This window comes from Lissotriton vulgaris, chromosome 3_1 (assembly GCF_964263255.1).
Source record: "Lissotriton vulgaris chromosome 3_1, aLisVul1.2, whole genome shotgun sequence".
Classification (NCBI taxonomy): Eukaryota; Metazoa; Chordata; class Amphibia; order Caudata; family Salamandridae; genus Lissotriton; species Lissotriton vulgaris.
In genome coordinates, this window is record NC_141689.1 from 149756694 (window position 1) to 149772776 (window position 16083).

The window sequence follows — 16083 nt, forward strand, 5'->3', positions numbered from 1 at the left end:
AATTGTGATTTGCCTCAAAACATTCAGGACCTTTTTCTCAAAGGCTTTTCAATTTGTAAGTCTGACTTACTTGTATACCACTACTTGCCTCTTCCTGTATCCAAGATAAGTCAATAGTACTACCATAGTAAGTCACAGCAACGTCTTTGTGAATTAATCCCCTACATTTTTACAGAGTAGTCACATACAATTAGTACATACAGAAAGGGCTGTGCCTGCTTTGTATTTTTACTGAATGGGAATTAGGCATCTTGGGGCGAATTCACAAAGGTGTAAAGTTGTACTCATAAATGCCTTAGTGAATTGAGCCCTTTGGTATTTCATTTTAATGAGCTTGATCCACAAAATGTTTGCTGTAACTTACTAATGTGGTACAAAAGGGAGTGGTGATGGACGGAGCATCTGAATCAATCAAACACTCACACCCAGTCAAAAGATCTGGGTTTAATCCATCACCGTTCTTTAGCCCACTCTGCCACCCCAGTTCAGACAGTCTGACCCTGTGCCTCTTAGGAATAGTCCAGCCCGAACTGCCAAGCCATGTCTTCCCTGGACCGGAAACAAGCTTCCGAGGACCGGTTTCTGGCATTCCAGCCATCTTCAGCCCGGCTTGCTTGAACCCAGTGGCAAAGTGAGCAAGGGACTCACGTCTGAGCATACAATGCCACCCTTATGGCGGCCAAAAGCAGTACAAAAGGGGGTGGTGATGGACGGAGCATCTGAATGACTTACTAATGTAGTACATCTGAATTCCAAGTTTAAGCCAAGAGTACTACAAGAGTAACTCCCAACCACTCTTTCAGCAATCTTTGTGATTGGGGCCCAATGTATCATTTAGAACTCCACATAACACATTGTAACTTCATCAATAGCTTTTTACAGTTCTATACCATGCTTAATTTGAAAACGGACGCATGAACTTACTAAAGGAAATAATTTACCTGCATACCGGACCCCATGCCTCAGAATGCAACATAGGAACAGCGCAACGTGATACGCCCATGTGGGTGGCGTGGTGAATAAAATACCGGAAATTAACTATGTGGGTTTCAAGCGTCCTGTTTTTTGCGCAGGAAGAAGGGGCCTTGGGCCCTGAAACGCGCAGGCAGAAGGAAACGAAACGCAGATATTAAAGCCAGCTGCATTTTCAGGCCGGAGGGCAGAACACCTTGGATGCTCCTCCGAATGCTTCAGGGTATTTGGTATTGATTATATATATATATATATATATATATATATATATATATATATATATATATATATGCAAGAATTTCAGGAAAGAATGGCAGCAAAAGATAATTAAAGCCACACTAACCCTATAATCACTAGATGTAACTGAAACACATATTTAACAGAGTGCTTGCCCACCTCTGAGGTCCGCTGCCACAAGACCTAATACATAAGCATAAATAAAACAAAGCACAGAGAGGCACAGAGCAACTTGCATATAATATGCCAAGAAAGATGAATCTTCACAGTCTTCGATGTAGAAACTTCTTCTTTATTATTTTTCAAAAAGGATGAGGGATATACACAGCCACAGCCAGCGCGTTTCACCCAAAAGGGATTCCTCAGTTCGAAATTCGGAATTGAACTGATCACCAGTCAGTTTGGCATTTTGCTTTACCCCGCAACGACAGCTGGAGCTCGGCTTTTACGAATGTGCTTATCCGAGCTCATTGAACACGTGTTTTTCTTACCGATTAGATGATTAATTTGCCTGACATTTGGATACATATCCTTGGGGAAAAGTGTTGAATGGAGAATAGAAGAACAGAAACCAGTCAGTGATCTATCGTGTGATTTGTGGATTTAGCCCTGAGGAAGCCCTTTTGGGTGAAATGCGTTGGCTGTGTATATCCCTCATCCTTTTTTATAAAAAATAAAGAGTGCGTTTCTACATCGAAGACTGTGACGATTCATCTTTCTTGGCATATTATATGCAACTTGCTCTGTGCTTTTCTGTGCTTTGTTTTATTTATACAATATTTTCAACCTGGGATTTTCAAAATACAATAATGAGGCGACAAAGGTTTTCACACGATAAGGAGAGCGTTGCTAATAGCAGATAGAACTGCTGAGTGGTGAAAATAAATGCATTGAAGAACTAGTTTGTCTGGACTACTATGTTCACCCATCTAACCCATCAATCGTCCCTTCATTGGATCTTATTTTATGTTTGGGAAGAAGAATGGCCAGTAAGAGAATTTAGACCAGAGTAATGTTAATTTGTCGTTTTGGGGCAAGAGTCACTTGGTACAGATAATTACATACTAGATGGAAACTTAAGGCATGGGAACTTCGAGACGAAAGGGTGGCACTTGAAATCAGGATAAACACAGAGCTATACTTCAAAGGAAACACAGGCTCAGTCTTGTCTGCTGTCATACTCTGGGAGGCTTACAAAACGGTCCTCCAAGAGAGCGCAAACCATAATAGCATACAAGAAAAGACGAGAAAGTAGGGAGATAGAAGATATGGAGGCCGGCCTCCTGCAGTTGAAAGTCAGAGTGGGATACATGCTGATACCTCCTTGGGTGCGTGCAGTCACAATCCTCTTTAAAGAATATCAGGCACTGGCACAACAAGAGGTTAAGGCCTGATTCATGCCACACACCGACTACTTTATGACGCCGGGGATAAGGCGGGGAGATTGCTGGCATGGTTTGTCAGGACGGACGCAGAATCATGATGGGTAACCACCATAGAATCCGATGATGGACAACAATACACTGCACGCAGAGAAATAGTGAATTAATTTGCCTGTTACTTTACAGCATTTTACACGGCGTGCACGTTTGCGTATGCTCACGAAATAGAAAACTATCTCGCAGAAATCCTTATCCAAACATTAACTGCAGACACGGTTCTGATGCTAGAGGAAGACGTCATACTTGTAGAGATACAGGCAGCCATAAGCAACCTAAAGACCGGGAAAACTCAGGGCCCTAATGGCATATCGGCTCAGTTTTTCAAACAGGACATGGGTAAACTAGTTCCTCTACTACTTAATGCAGTCTTAGAGGCAAAGGCTAGGGGGCACTCCACTGAAATCAAAATTCTGGCCACAGTCTTGCCAAATGGATTGGTACAGGTCGTTGCCACTCTTATTCAATGTGACCAGTTGGGCTTCATGCCCAAAAGGTTGACCCGATTGAATCTTTGTCACCTGTGCAACTGGTTGGTAGCCATACGGTAGAGAAATGTGCCTCATTTGATAGTATTCCTTGACACAGAAAAAGCGCTCAATGCCATTCACCCATTACTGGCTTCCAAGAGAATGAAGGGCATCTGAGGACAAATGGCTATCCATGTAAACATATAGAGAGGCAACTTTCAACAAAACATGACTCAGCACATTGCTGTATTCATAGCAAAAGGATGATATGAGAGGTCTTTTCTTTGCTTATATTGATTCTTTTATTCAACATCTTCTTAATTGTGACCGACAGTTCAGCACAGCCAACGCGTTTTGCCCAACATTTAGGCTTGCTCAGGGCTGTAATATGACAAATATGAGTGTCATTATGGTTACATACACATCTATAGATTACAGACAAACACACATAAAAATACAAACAATATAGTACACAATCTAAAATCTAAATATCCGATTATTTTTTAAATAACATTTTAAAAAAGTGTATTGGTGGAACAATCATAACACATAAAGGTATTTTAAATTCAATACTAATAACTTGTGCTGTACATTTCCTATTTTCAAATATACAGTCCAAAGTCCCCATCAGGTCTCCCTTTGGGTTCTCAACATTTTCATTAGACACAAATAAAAACATGTACGTCAGGCAAATGAAAACAGTTTCAAATTTCTCTTTGCTCCTTATGTTATACACACATTTTATTCATCAGCTATACAGTGGGCTCCAGTGACTGTCCAACCTTATTGGATGCAGAATGGATTCAAGAGTGACATTTCACTTGTTCACATATAACCCAAATGTATGCTGGAAGGAGAGAGAGGTGTGAACAGAAACACACACAACGGGCAGATAACAATGTGTTATCCCACTTACCCAGAAACAACCAAAGTATGTGGTTCCTAGAAATCCATGATTTCTCCCATTTGATTCTGTGTCTGCGGTGGTACCTCACTTTAAATTCAGACTCCGTCGTCGGAATCTATAAATATTATACATACGTATGTCCTTATAAGCTTCATATATACCAGATAACAAGATTCTAGCATTCACAAACATATCGGTAAAAGTGCAAACAAAATCCTATGTGTACCATAACCTAATATTAAGTGTCCAAAACATACACCTCAGAAAAGTTCTGAGATTTATTATTCCCCACGTGGCAAACATTTAAACCTCAAAAAGTAACCAAGCATGCAATTGAAATTTACAAAGAACCTGTCTGAACATTCAAAACGTGTCACAAGACGTGAAACCGATTAATAGTTCAAACAAACGTCCGTTAGCCATAGAACAAGCATTTGAGTATTCCATTACGATCCGGCATCTTGATTTAAAAACGCGGCAACTAAGTGTGAATCATGCACGTTGAAAAGCACAGTCCAGACACCTCGAAAGCAATCCATACCTCCAATTATCGCATTAAATATGTGAGTCGAGTATGCAGTCAGAAGTTAAATCTTGTTTTTACTCAATCCACATGCCTAGATTGGTAACATGATATATTGCTCCACAATATCGTAGCAAAACATGAGAACCCAATGCCTCAAGCCCGAGTATACAGTTTTACATTACATAGCTAATTATCAGGGATTATGCAACCCCACTATGACACATTAGATATCCATAAACTAGTGCAGCAAATCCAAAACCAGTAAACCCAGCAAAAATAATGTGTTGTGACCAATTTGTCTACCATCTTTTCCGTACACATCTTATACACAATATTAAAAACTCATCAATATCTCTTAAATCGTATATCACCAGAACTTAGCTGATGTTTACTTCATGTATCACCAAAAGGGTATAACAGTACCTGAGGCACCTCAGAACCACATTGAGAATGCTAAGATGCCCATTTTAATAAATCAAACCTATATAAGCATGGTATTCCTTGATTCACACATAATTAGCGTGAGTTAGTGGTATAGGTTATATGAGCTTTCCAGAAAGGTTAAGCAGATCACGTATGCCACATGTAGGAACATCAAGGCTTAGAGTCCATACTAGGACTTGTATTGGTCTCAGATTCTTTACAGGAAATAATGGAGCTCATTATCCAAATGAAGCCCCTCATTCATGGACCTTAGTTTACAAATCTATTTTGTCTCCAATTGGAAAAAGAGACACTTCTCTGTTGCACCCCCCTCCCTTTGGTTGGGTAATGCTAAGTCTATTGCGTGAAATTTAAAGTTTGACAGGTTTTATCCTACCATACATTTGTGCGACACTAAGGAGTATAATGTGTCACCATTGAAGCACACACTCTGATATTCCATTTCCAGTATATGTGTCTTTAATGGTTGTATCGTACTGCCCACATAAATCTTACAACACACACAGATGTCACATGTACAACGTAGCACGATTGACAATTCATATAATGTCTGATTGTATATGTTTTCTTTGTGTTGTATTCAAAGCTTTTTATCTTTAACGTCAATTAGCAGATGTTACATCCTCCACATGGAAAAAAGCTCATAGGGCATTATAACCAAGTACTTTGCATCTTATTTCCAGGGCATGTGTAGCTGGGGCAGATCATTTCCCTAATGGCTCTACAATCCTGTATGTTACACTTGGTTTCTGTTGAAGAAAGTGACCTATCCCAGGTATCCCCTTTAGTAAACTACAATGTTTGTTCAAGATCTTAAAACCACCTCATTCAGGGTGGAATTTACCGTAATAAATGAGAGTTCCTTTGTATTCTGCTCCTGTTTTTTAGTATATCACCTCGCTTATACTTTCTAGCTCTTGCTGCTGCTTGTTTCAGAACAGGTTTCTCATAACCTCTTTTCATTAACCATTGAAACACTTGATCAGTGTGCTCCCTACATTGATTGTCATCCCTACAGTTTCTATGTATACAGATCTTATCCCCATAAGGGATGGCCCATTTTGTACACGGAGGGTGTGCTCTTTGAAAATGTAGCAGGTTATTGACAGCTGTCTCTTTACGAAGAAGAATGCTCTGCTGGTTGTTGTTGCGTACATTAAGTTCCACATCTGTGAATCTCACATTGTATGGGTTGATGTTCAAATAGGTAAAGTAAGATTTTATACTCCATCTCTGTACTAACCCTGGGCAATGAACTTTGCTCCGCTTGCGGAGTTTGCAGAGTTTCCTGCACTCCCACTTACGTGGAGCTTGCGTTCGTCAATGTCAAGTTGGCCACCGCAAGCGAGGAAACTCAATCTCCCAGCGATATTTTACCACGTTCGCGATCGTCAACATCTAGTTGGCGAGCGCAAGCGTGGAAAATAAACTTCCCAGCGAGATTTCTCAACACGGTCTGGCCTTGCGATGAGAAACTGCTTGTTCACTTTGAGAAAGCTGCCGCTTGAGTAAAAATCTAGTTGAGCGGCAGAAAAAGGAATGAAGGGAAAGCTTGTGCTGTGCAGGGTGCCATTCACGATGATTGCACAGTGCGGATAAGCATCCGCAGTGTGCAGTCACCGCAAACTGGATTTTTCTATGGAACTCCGCCGCTTTCAGACGTCCGCTTAGTGAGGCAGAGTTTTTTTCGGAACTCCTCGAATTCCACCCAGGGTTACTCTGTACCCATCCAGATGATAATACTATCATCTATAAATCACCCCCCAAAATTGATGTCCTTTAACCATAATGCAGCTGATGGGCCCCATGCATGTACATGTTCCACCCACCCCATGGAGAGATTTGCATTCGATGGGGAAAATTTAGACCCCATCGCTGCACCCTGGAGTTGTTGAAACCAGGTGCCATCGTACAGAAAACAATTGTTAGAAAGAATTTGTTGAATCATCTCCAAAAGCATTTTATTGTGTCCGCTGTGTTAAAAGAAAAAAGTCTACCGCTCTACATCCAAAATCTCTTCTTATGCAAGTGTACAGGGTTTATACATACAAGGTGATTAACCAGATGTACTTCTGCCAATCCAAGTCATCAAGTTTGTTTAGTAAATTAGTTGTATCCCTAATGAAAGACTGGAGATTTATCACCAGATGTTTCAAAAATGAGTCTACAAGTTGTGACAGATATTCTGTAACCGATCCAATGCCTGATATGATGGGTCGCCCTGGTGAGAATGCCACCTTCTTATGAACTTTGCATAAGAGGAACCGATACAGGTAACTAGGATTGGCAACTAGCAGAAATCTATGGTCTTCTTCCGATAAAAGGTCCACCTCCATCCAATGGGAAAGCTTATTGTTGATTAAACGAGTTGCCATTGGTAGGGGTTTGAGTCCAATTTTCTGTAGCATACAGAGTTATCAAGTTGTCTGTACACTTTTTTTCCATATTCTATCCTATTCATCAGGACAATGTTGCCTCCTTTGTCTGCTTCACATATAACAAGTGATTTGTTGCCACTCAAATGATATAGCAGACAGTTTGATAGACATGAACCTCGGTTCATATTTTTTCTTTGAAATGACAATTGTTATCAAACAGAATATCTTTGAATGAGGCAAGTGCGCCAAAGCAATCCAAGTTATGCAGAAGGCAAATAACCTAGACTCTATAGATTAACTGATTGAACAGGTGTTAGACTTTGCATATTTTGGGGTGTTTCCCCTGAGTTTTTTGCTTTCTTACCTTCCGGTTTTGACTCTGTTTGTGCTGGCCTAGTGTTTCTGTGCACTCTTCTCACTGCTAATCTATACTAATATAATAAAGAGAGAGCCCAAACCTTTGGGCGGGTAATCTCAGGAACCACAGCACCAATCAGTACACCCAATACAGTGTTGGAAAGGGCACTTGCAGCAGAAGGACAGGCTATGCAGACTCCCACCATATACATTTAAAAGGTAAAAGAACCGTGCCAGCAAAGTAGTCCCTTGTGGGCATGTCTGCGTTGTGTTGTGCGCGTGTGCTGGGGGTGTAACAAACGCTGGGGGCGTGTGTTTGTTCCGCCTCTCATGCCATGTCTCATATCGTGTGATAATCCCACCCTGCTCCCTTTAAATACCTCTGCACCCCATAATCATAACCCAACTTACTCCTTAAAATACCTAAACACCCTTGAACACTAACCCATCTTAACCCTATAAATATACCCTGTACCCCAAAACCCAAACTTTAAACCCTAAAAATACCCCTGTACCCCAAAACCCAAACCCAGCCCTGAACCCTATAAATACCCCTGTACCCGAAAACCCAAACCCAGCCCTGAACCCTGTAAATACCACTGTACCCCAAAACCTAAACCTACCCATGAACCCTAAAATACACCTGTACTCCAAAACCCAAACCTAGCCCTGAACCCTTAAAATACCCCTGTACCCCAAAACCCAAACCTACCCCGGAACCCTAAAAGTACCCCTGTACCCCAAAACCCAAACCTAGCCCTGAACCCTAAAAAAAACCCTGTACCCCAAAACCCAAACCTACCCCTGAACCCTAAAATAACCCTGTAACCCAAAACCCAAACCTACCCCAGAACCCTAAAAATACCCCTGTACCCCAGAATCCAAACCTACCCCTGAACCCTAAAAATAACTCTTTACCCCAAAACCCAAACCTACCCCTGAACCCTAAAAATACCCCTATACCCCAAAACCCAAACCTAGCCCTGAACCCTAAAAATACCCCTGTACCCCAAAACCCATACCTATCACTAAACCCTAAAACTACCCCTGTACCCCATAACCCAAAAATATATCTGAACCCTTAAAACACCCAAACACCCCAAAACATATAACTCAGTACCCCAAGACATATACACCTATACCCATACTTACCTTATCCAAACATTAAAAAAACATGCTTTTACCATTCAGCATTTACAACGAATTTCGTTGTAAATGTATGCGTGGTAAAAGCATATAAAATGTAATGCCATGCGTTATAATGGCATTGCGGAGTCATGGTACTTTCGTAAGGAAAGTATGCGGAGTGATGGTATGCGGAAAGAAAGTTGCGGAATATTGAGTGTTTACCCTCCCCCGGTAAGTACATTGGTGGCACGGTGGCCCACATCTCCAGCAACATACTCATATTTTTTCACCACCCATTTGAAAAATGCACAGGTCTCTCTCATTGATGTCCAGCACGGACATACACTTTTAGACACATATCTCAAGCCACAAGTTCTAGAATTGCGAACTTTAGAGCTGGGGAGCTACGTTCGAATCTCGGCATCAGCTCAACATTCTGTGATTCCACGCAAATCGCTTTGTCTCCCCGTGCCTACCACAAATGAATGTGTTCTTCGGTAATGTAAATTATGCTCATGCCATGTTGTCGAGTTCGCGCTATATATTATTGCAAGGAAAAATAAAGTAGGGAAACTCGAGTTCACACACTACTGAACGCGCACTCTTAAGTGCATCAGCAGTGCACTGTGAATCGGAGCGTTTCACAGGCCTTTCACAGATAAGAAATGCTATCAAATCGAAATCCTACAAAACAATATACTACTGGCCGGCAGCAATTCATACCTGGACAACGTCGGGACGGGCTGCTAGTCAGTAGTGAAGGGCAAGTGCTCCTGTGGTAAAATGTGTTATGGATTGGTGTTTCCATGATTGGCCTGTTTGATTTATGTATCAGTCCCTAGTAAAGTGCACTGCTGAGCCAGGGCCTGTGAATCAAATGCCGTTAGTGGGCTGCCGCACAGGAATGTGCCACCCACACGAACGGCCCTTGCTAAGTCTGCGTGCAGTTTGTAACAGCCATGTCGACTTGACGAGTGCACATACTTGCAAGTCCCTCACCTTCCCTTTTTTTACATGTCAGCCACCCTAAAGGATGGTCTAAGGTACCCCTGAGGGCAGGGTGCAGTGTATGTGAAAGATAGGACATGCCCTGGTGTGTGTGGCATGTCCTGATAGTAAATTACGGCCAATTTCGTTTTTCACTATTGCAAGGCTACCTGTTCTCCAAAGGAAAGAATGGGTAGTTTGTTTATAACAACTAATAAACATAACTGGCCCGGGGAATTAGGTGGAAAATAAAGTTTAGTATGCCTGAACTCAGAATCTAAAGATGCATTTTTTTAGTAAAGGTGATTTTTACATTCTGTGTTTGAAAATACCACTTTTAGAAAGTAGGTATTTTGTTGCTCAGTCATCCCCTGTGCCTTTGCTGGAATGTGGATTGCCTGTCTGTATTTCGGATGACAGAAGTCTGGGGACCAGGAATGTCTCCAGATAGTCTAGGTGGGTCAGGAAAGGGCTGAATAGACCTGGGCTGCAATTGGGGAAGGGGATTTCCTTGCACCTCAAAGGGCCTGGTCTGCCTCTGACCATGCATCTCCACCTCCTGCCAGGAAGTCACACCAGAGAATGCCGAACTAGTTCTGGCTGGGCACAGACACTCTCTGCCTAAGAGATCAAAGTATTTTGGGATATAAATATTGGGGCCCAGACCCCTGACTTTTAGAACTCTTTAGGATCGAGAAGACTGCCAAGAAGATGAGCTGGAGAATAATAATAATAATTCCTTTATTTAGATATAAAACATATCTTTAAAAGGTCGCACAAATCACATTATATACAATTTTATGAAGTAAAAGAATGATTAAAAGAGAATCAAACAATAAAATGTGGCTTAAAGCATGCCAGTTAAAACGTTACAAATTGAAGATTAGCCCTTCCGGTCTTTGCAAGTTCTATTAGAATGCATATTCAGATTTAGCGATGAGCAGAGACCTCAGCAGTGTCCATTTTATCTAGGTTACGGTATACTTGCTGAATAAATTTGGCCAAATTTATGCTTAAAATAATATTATCTAAAGACAAAGCAGCAGTAATGGCATGCCTGCAGGACCGAACCCCCAGCCTGTTCCATTCTGGCTTAAGCAGACGCCTGCGTTGAGAATTAAATGTAGGGCAGAGGCAGACCACGTGCAAAATTGTTTCATTTGCTAACCCGCATCCTCTGCATGTTGTGGCCTTCTTCGTGCGGCGCCAAGTGGGTAGATTTTGAAGAAAGCGCCAATCTCCCATTCTTAGAGCAATCAGACAGCGCTTTAGATGAAGTGAAAATGTCGTGGAGAGGTAGGCAGCAGGGGTTAGTCGTTTGTAGGAATTGACTACTGCCCACGAGTGACTACGTTTTGTGACTAGAGCTTTGTCTGCAGCCAGAGATTTCATTCTTACGCATTTTTTGATTATATTTTTAAAAACGGTCTGACTGGGGTTAAGGGCCCAGAGTTCGGCAACTGACATTTGGAGAATATAGTCATTCAAGAGGCGGCCAAATGTTCCCCCTGGGTTGGTCTCATTGATTTCTTTCCAGGTTAAAGATTCTAGTGTACCTTGATCGGCCTGTCTTAGTTTGTGACACAGCTTAAGATAGGTGCCGACATTGGAGGCTTCATAGTTAGTTAGTCCTAGCTCTAATCTAATCTGGGCCGGGGAGGCGGTGCTCGGCAAGTGAAGTGCCTTTCTGTAGATTTTAGTGGTGTGTTTGTTTAGGGCAGTATTCATTTTACCTTTAAAGATCTCTATGCCGTATGAGAGTGTTGGCCCAATCTTTGCTCTAAGGACTTCTAGTAAGGGGGCAAGGGTTGGGCCTGAGAGTTTCTTTGATAGTTTGGCCAGGGACACCCCTAGAGCCGTAGTTTTGGCTGCGATCGCACTGCTTTGCTTTGTGAAGTTGCCCCTGGAGTCCAAGTGAACGCCTAAATATTTGTATGATTGGTCAATCGTAAGACTTGTTTTATTGATTGACCAGCCACCGCCACTGTAGCGTTTCTTACCAAATGGTACTATCAGGGTTTTCTCCATATTAATTTCTAGATGGTTATCAAACGTGTATTGCGAAAGTGCATCAAGAAGCCTTTGTAACCCTACTCTAGTAAGGCTAAACAGGGCCAGGTCATCGGCATATAAAAGGTTGCATAATGCCGCACCTCCTATTTTAGGTGGATGGCTGTTTACCTTATCTAGGGTACTTGACAGGTCGGCTATAAATAGGTTAAAGAGAAGGGGGGCCAGTACGCATCCTTGTTTGACACCACGTGAGGTCATGATTTTTCGCGATAGATGCGAGCCGGACCCTAGCTTCACTCGAACCCAGGTGTCAGAGTAGAGTTGAATGATTGGGTTCAGTATCTTGTTTGGAATACCCCACTGAGTCAGTTTTTTCCAAAGGGCCGCCCTGGGTACTCTATCAAATGCTGCTTTGAAATCAACAAAGCAGCAAAAGACCAGCCTGCGTGTTAGTAAAGCTTTGTCGATGATAGTGGAAACTGCCAGTAAGTTTGTCATGGTACCTGATTTGGCGACAAACCCTGTTTGATTCAGAGGAATCAGATCGTTATCCTTTGCCCATTGCCTCAAGTCCTCCAGAATTAGTCCTGCAAAATGTTTCGCCTCTATATCCAGTAGGGCGATTAATCTGTAGTTGTTCGGCATAGCTCGGGATCCAGCTTTGTGAATGGGATGGATTATTGCGCCCCTCCATGAGTCCGGGATTGTCGATGACCTCAAGGTGTAATTAAAGAGATTTAATAGGACCGTGGACCAGAAAGGGATGTCTGATTTATATAGCCTTTGTGGCAGGCCATTCGGGCCTGGTGCTCCGTCTTGTCTTCCTTTTGTCACTGCTTTGACCACTCGTTCCTCTGTTAGTACAAGTACAGCGTTGGGGCCTGGGGTTGTACTGAGGGCGGTGTTCAATGATACATCAGCTCCATTCCCGTGTACCCTCGGTGGTCTAGTGCAGTCATGATGGTATTGTGCCTGAAAGTGAGCTGTTAAGTATGTTGCCCATTCTGCTTCCTGGATGTTGGCTGAGCCAGAGTTTGTTAGGTTCAGGTTGGTGTGGTTAACAAGGGACCAGAATTTCCTTGAGTTTTTTTGTTTGCTTTCCCACAGTAATTTTACCCAATATTGGTTTTCCTGAGCCTGTTTCTCTTGGGAAACTGCCCTCCTAAATGCTTTTTGGGCATGGTGGTATGTGGCCAGGAAGGCGCTGTTCCCCGGGAATTTTGAAGCCATCCTCAATGCATTGTTCCTTGCTCTCTTTAGTGGTTTCAAGACGGTGGCGGATGCAACCCCTGCTGGTGGTGAACGATTTGGTCTCTGCGTTGTCGCTGGATATGATTTGATCAGATGAAGGCTCAACTGCGACCATTTCCATATCGGGTTGGCGTCTTTGTCGAGGCTGCCTATTATGAAGTCCTTGCTTGTTTTTAAAACACTCTGGCTATTGGATTCATTCCATTTGAGGCGCTTTAGATTTTCGGTGTAAATACCCATGTAGGTTATAGGTGCCACTTTGTGGAGATCCTGGTGTGTGGTGAGGGTGGTAACCTGCGGCCTGTGGTCACTTTCAGACCGTTGGTGGATACAGAAACTGTTCAATTTAAACAGTAGTTCTGAATTACAGATGGTAAAATCAAGGTAAGACTTTTTTCTTCCGTTCGACCAGGTCCAGTTTGGAGGTGAGTCACTTGTTGACCTACCATTCACTACCAGGTAGCCTGCGTTGTAAAATCTTGTCACAGTGAGCTCACCTAATATATTTGGGGCTTGCTTCAGGGGTTTAGATTGAGTCATGGCCTCGATGATATTAATAGGGTCCAGCCTGTCCATGTCTGCAACATTCCCCTGAAAAAGATTTGTGTTAAAATCTCCCGTAATGATGCGGTCCGAGTTGGGATATTCTATGGCGATGTCATCCATGATCTCACACAATCGGGCCAGATGGTCTTTTTTTGTACAAGAGCTGGGGTTGATGTACACATTGACGAGAAGGAGTGAGCGCTGCCTCCTCCAAGGATTGATATTTACCCCAAGTAGCCAATCTTCTTCAAAGTGGAGTTGATTGAAGGCTCCTTTTAAGTTGTTTGAGATGTATATGGACAGACCGCCTTTGGGGTGACCAAATTGGCTGTGCCTGAGTGCTGATTTTCGGAATTCGATGTATCCTTCTATGGGGTGGTCTGCCGTTGCCCAGGTTTCCTGTAGAGCGATTGCTGCATGTTTACACAAGAAAGCCATGGTATCCACGTTTGAGGTTTTTTGGTGAAGTCCGCTGATGTTCCATGAGCACAGTGAGAATGGTGGCCGCCCTTGGTTGTTGTCTCTTTTGTGCTGTCTGTCCGCCGCTGAGGGGGGTTTCTTGGAGGGATTGTGTATTTCTGCAAGCATTTCACCAGCTGGCGGTCAGTTTGAGTGTTTTGATGACAGGATTGCTGGCAGCCACCCCCAGCTGTAATTAGATTCCGCATTGTCTTCGCCTTGCTCGGGGCCTTTTGATTCAACGTCGTACCCTGACGCATTTTTTAAGATCGAATAGGGTCTCATGCGTCTTATTTTGTTTGTTGTTGCCAGGTGGCTAGGTGAAGTCGATCTTGTTAGCAGGGAGGTGGGGTACCCAGGGGTGGAGTAGGGGTGTACTCTAATTCCCCAGTTCCGCAGAATTGGCTTCTGTTCAAGAAAAGCTCCTACCCAACTGGCCGAGAAGAAAGTCACCACCTTAACCTCAGAGGGTTGGTTTCCTCGAGGGGGACTTGTGGGACACCCCCGCGCCGCACGGCCACCACCTGCTGCGTGTGCCCCTTGCCTGCCCTCTGCCTCGCTGCTGCCTCGTTTTGCCGATTGCCGGCTGGCGCCGCTGCGGTTGTTTTTGCCCTTGTTTTGTGTAACATTTGTGCCTGTTTTATATAACTTTGGTTTTTTCCTTGTTTTCCTTGTTTTGTTGAGAATTTGTGCCCGTTCTGTTTAATTTTTATTTCCCCCGTGTTGTGGTTTCCTTCCTTGTTGTCCGCCTACCTCGCCGCCCTCCGCCCTCCCTTCCCGCCACCGCCGCTTTTCCCCGCCCCTTTTTCTATTCTGTACCCTCCCCGCACCCGCCTCCCAGCTGCTCCGCCCACCCGCGCACTTCGCCTTAAATGGCGACCGTGCGAACGCGCAGCGATCACGCGCAGCGGGCGCGCCGATTGTGCGCCGAAGGCGCGCCAAAGGTAAGCCCGTCTACGCCCGTCCGCGCCTGGACCGCGCCCAGTGCCAGGACCCCTGGCCCACGAAGACCCCGACCGACCCGCCTGACGTACTCCGCCGCCACCCTCACCGCTCTCAACACCGGCCGACTCCCAGAATGCCATCAAGCCTCTCCACGACGTACCCACGGACCCTTCAGCTGCCACGCCTGCAAGTTCACCTGCATCCGGACCTGCCTCGCACCAGCACCCACCAAGCCGAACACCAGCAGCACCCACCTCAAGTGCATCCTGCTCAACACCCGCTCCGTCCACAGACATGCCATCGAACTCTGGAACCTCCTCGACACCACAGCTCCAGACGTTGCCTTCCTCACGGAGACCTGGATGAACGCCTCTTCAGCTCCCGACATCGCCATCGCCATCCCAGAGGGCTACAAGATCGTCCGGAGGGACCGTAACGCCAACCAGATGGGAGGAGGCATCGCCATCATCCACAGGAGCACCATCCGTCTCACGACCAGCACCGACAACTCCCTGACCACCGCCGAACACCTGCATTTCCAGATCCACACCAACCCGAACACCACCCTCAGAGGCACCCTGATCTACCGACCCCCTGGACCACGCACACAATTCAGCGAGGACATCGCCGACTTCGTCAGCCCACATGCCCTCCCCTCCGCTGACTACATCCTCCTGGGAGACCTCAACTTCCATCTGGAGAACAACAACGACCGCAACACCAGCACCCTGCTCGACAACCTCGCCAACCTGGGACTCAAGCAACTGGTGTCCACCCCCACCCACCTCGCCGGACACACACTCGACGCTGTCTTCTCATCCAGCAAGGACATCGACTTCAGCCACGCCACAGAGCTTCAATGGACGGACCACAGCTGCGTCCACTTCACCTTCAAGAAAACAACGACCCACCACCACCAGCAACAGGCCGCCCGCAGAAGCTGGAACAAGATCACAGCAGACCAGCTCGCCACCTCCCTGAGCCAGCACCCTCCTGCCAGCTCAGCGAACCCCAGCCAGGCCGC

At 44.6% G+C, this 16083-nt stretch overlaps 1 protein-coding gene across 1 annotated transcript in view; it reads right to left on the reverse strand.

The window, feature by feature from the left end:
- LOC147726126 (uncharacterized) overlaps positions 1-16083 on the reverse strand; it is a 689775-nt gene that overhangs the window by 116696 nt on the left and 556996 nt on the right. The window lies entirely within an intron of this gene.